We start from the raw sequence: 4,417 nt of genomic DNA, 5'->3' as shown, positions 1-4,417 counted from the left end.
ATGCTTCCAACTTTACACCATTCAATAGGATGATAGCCATGAGTTTGTCATAAATCGCTTTCATTGTTGAGGAATGCAGATTCTATACCCAATTTGGTTAAGGTTTTCATCATGAAAGGATGTTATATTTTATCAAATGCTTTCTCAGCATCTATTGAGAAAATCGTATGGTTGTTGTTCTTCAGTTTGTTACTGTGATGTATCACATTTACTGATATGCTATATTGAACAATCCCTGCATACCAGGGATAAATCCCACTTGCTCTGGGTGAATATTTCTGAAATGTCATTGGATTCAATTAGCTAATAGGTTTTGAGGATTTTTCCATCTATTTTCATCAGGGAAACTGGTTTTTAGAACTCTTTCATTGTTGTATCTCTTTCTGGTTTAGTAATTAAGGTGATACTAGCTCCATATAAAGAGTTTAAGAGGATTCCCTCCCTTTCAATTGTTTTAAATAGCTTGGGAAGAAGCAGAATTAGTTTTTCTTTAAGTGTCTGGTAGAAATCGGCAGTGATGACTGCCATTCCTGGGCTTTTATTTGTTGGGAGGGTCCGTATTACTGATTCGATCTCTGTCTTGGTTACTGGTCTGTTTAGGCATTCTACGTCTTCATAATACAAACTGTGTAGATTGTTTGTATCCATCTCTTCTAGGTTTCCTAAACAGAGGTATACAGCCCTCTGTAGTAATTCAGGATGACTCCTTTTAACACTATATTGTCTGTCAAATTTCTTATTTCATGTCTGATTTTGTTGATTTGGGTCTCCCCTCCACCCCAACTTTTTTAGTTCAGTCAATGGAGTATCAATTTATTGTTTCAAAAAACCAGCTCTTTTATTTCACTGATCTTTTGAATTATATTTTTGTCTCACATCATTTATTCTTCTCTAATTATTTCTTTTATCCCACTAATTTTGGGCTTGTTTTGTAGCTGTGTTTCTAGGTTCTGAAGATGCATTGAGCTCATTTATTTGTCACCTTTCCAATTTCTTGATGTAGTCACAAATTATTATAAACTTCCCTCATTACACTGCTTTTGCATAAGTGTCGATATGTTGTATGGTCATCTTTTTTTTCAGAAATGTTTGGGCTTCTGTTTTTGAATTCTTCTAAAACCCACTCTTCATTAAGGAACATGTTTTTTCAGTCTCCACATGTGTGCATATGTTCTAGAGATTCTTGTGTTATTGATTTCCATCTTCATTCCATTGTGGTCACAGAAGATGCTTGGTATGATTTTGATGATTTAGAATTTGCTAAGACTTGCTTTATGACCTAGCCTAAGGTCTATGTCAGGAAAAGTTTCCGTGCATTGGTGAAGAATGTGTATCCTGCAACTGTTCAATGAAATGTTCTTTAAATATGAGTTAGATACATTTGGGCCATAATGTAGATTAGCTCTGTTGTTTCTTTGATGATTTTCTCTTTACTTATCTGTCCATTGATGAAAGTGTTGTGTTGAGAATGGAGGGATCTGGAAAACATTATGCTGAGTGAAGTAAGCCAGTTCCCAGGGGACAAATATTATATGTTCTTCCTGACCTGTGACAACTACCTTGGCACCTAAAAGGAAACATATTGAAGTGAAATGGACACTATGGGAAACAATGACTTGATCAGCCTTTGTCCTGACTGTTGAGGATCAATTTATACTTTATTCCTTTTAGTATTTTTTGTTCTAATAAATACCATTGGTTGAACTCTTTAATTAACCCACAATTATTCTTAGGCACTTCAATTTAACTTAAAAGTGATCCCTGTTAAATATAAGAGTGCGAATAAGAGAGGAAGGAGATGTGCAGTTCAGCACATGCTCAATTGTACTTACCCTTAATGGTAGATCTAGAAATGTGCCAGGGGATTCCAATTCAATCCCATCAAGGTGGCATGTACCAATGCCATCTCACTAGTCAAAGTGATCAGGATAAGTTCATAATTGATCATAATGATGGGTTAAGTGTCAAAGGGATCACATAAACAAGACTAGTGTCTGCTAATGCTGACTGATAGAATTAGAAAGGAGAGATCGATCCAACATGAGAAGTGGGAAACACAGCAGACTCATAGAATGACAGATGTCCTAAACAGCACTCTGGCCTCAGAATAAGCCCCTAAGGAATTTGGATCTGGCTAAAAAGCCCATGGGAGTTTCTCAGGCATGGAAAGCCAAAACACTCTGGCAAAAAAAAAGAAAAAGAAAGAGGACATAAATGAAAGGTCTCTGTGAGTGAGATCCCAGTAGAAAGAATGGGCCATCAAAGAAGGGGATACCTTTCTCTGAAGGGAGGAGAGAACTTCCACTTTGACAATGACCTTGTCTAAATAAGATTGAAGTCAGCAAACTCACAAGGCTTCCATAGTCTTGGCAGCTCATGACAAGAGCCTCTGGTGTCAATTGTTAAATCAACAACAGGTGTCACTGTGCACCTACTCCCCATGTAGGATCTCTGTCCTTAATGTGTTGTACTATGTGAATTAATAGTAAAACTACTACTTCAGCAGTACACTATACTTTGTCTGTGTGGGTGCAGTCTGTTGAAATCTTTAGTTCATATATCCCAAGTTGATCTTCTATATATAAAGATAGTTGAATATGAATCTTGACGAAGAGTGGGATGGGAGAGGGAATGAGGGATGGGATGGTTGTGGGTGGGAGGGAGGTTATGGGGGGAAAAGCTGCTGTAATCCAAAATTTTACTTTGGATATTTATATTTATTAAATAAAAGTTAAAAAAAGGAAAGTGTTGTGTTGAACACTTTCTATTGCCCATTACTATTTCTGTTTCACATTACTATTGGATTAGAGTCTATGTCTCCCTTTAGATCCATTCACACTATTTTTAGGCACCCTGTGATTGGGTGCATATACATTTATGATAGTCACATCGTCCTGAAGAATTGGTTCTTTAATCATTACATAGTGTCATTCTTTGTCTCTTCTAACAGTTTTTGTGTTAAAGTAGATTTTTTTCTGATCTTAAGATGGCTACACTGACTCTTTTTTGCTTTGCATTAGCCTGGAATACCTTTCTCCATTCTTTCATTTTCAGTCTGCATGTATCTTTGTTGATGATGTATGTTTCTTGTGGGCAGCAAATAGATGGGTCTTTTAATTTAATCCATTCAGCCAGCCTATCTATATCTTATAATTGGAGAGTTGCCCTGACCCTGACATTTTTCCATAAGCATTTGTATTGTTACTTTGAATTTCTTTGTACATTTACTTAGAGATTTTCTGCCTTCACTGCACATTCTTTCATAGTGATGTCTATCTTCCTGTGTGTATGAGTAGCACATCCTTAAGTATCTTTTGTAAGGCTGGCTAGGTAGTGACAAATTCTTTCAATTTCTCTTTTCTTTATGGAAGGTCTTTATGTAACCTTCATTCCTAAATTAGAGCTTTGCAGGGTCCAGTATTCTGGGCTCATAGTTGTTTTCTATTCCTCTTAAGACTTTGAATATGGCTTTCCATTCTCTTCTTTCTCTTTTTTTAACTTTTATTTAATAAATGTAAATTTCCAAAGTACAACTTTTGGATTATAGCAGCTTTTTCCCCCCATAACCTTCCTGCCACCCACAACCATCCCATCTCCCACTCCCTCTCCCATCACATTCACATCAAGATTCATTTTCAATTATCTTTATATACAGAAGATCCATTGAGTATATACTAAGAAAAGATTTCTACAGTTTGCACCCACACAGAAACACAATGTATAAAGTAATGTTTGAATACTAGTTATACCGTCAATTCACATAATACAACACATTAAGGACAGAGATCCTATATGGGGAGTAAGTGCACAGTGACTCCTGTTGTTGATTTAACAATTGACACTCTTATTGATGACATCAGTAATCACCTGAGGCTCCTGTCATGAGCTGCCAAGGCTATGGAAGCCTCTTGAGTTCACCAACTCTGATCTTATTTAGACAAGGCCATAGTCAAAATGGAAGTTCTCTCCACCCTGTGAGTTCTGCCACACACCCTCAGTTTTTTCTTTTTTTTTTCACAGTCTCAGTTTATAAGTTCCACACATTCACTAGGTCTTAGTATTCTGTTATTTCTCCCCACCAGAGTCAGGTTTTTCTGCTTGGCTGAGGGTGTGTGCAGCCCTGAGCTGGCACACCTGTTACATATGTCCTAAATGGCACCTGCTCTATTTTCTTGCTCACCTTTGTAAGGTGAGTGGAGAGAGAGAATCGTGTCTGTACCGGTCCCTTATATTATTTTTTTCTCTCCTCTGGTTAGGCTGGTGGTGTACTTTCTTCCATGGGGCTTCAAGCTTTGTTCCCTCTAGGCTCTTCCTGCCACTTCCCTGCCAGTGTCTTGGGCTACTGAGGTTTCGTCTCACCTCCCTTTCCAGCACTGGTGCGTAGACTCGGCAGCTGGGGTCCCAAGCCGTGGGCGCC

The sequence above is a fragment of the Lepus europaeus genome, chromosome Y (assembly GCF_033115175.1).
Source record: "Lepus europaeus isolate LE1 chromosome Y, mLepTim1.pri, whole genome shotgun sequence".
In the NCBI taxonomy this organism is placed as follows: domain Eukaryota; kingdom Metazoa; phylum Chordata; class Mammalia; order Lagomorpha; family Leporidae; genus Lepus; species Lepus europaeus.
This window is presented reverse-complemented; position numbering follows the sequence as displayed.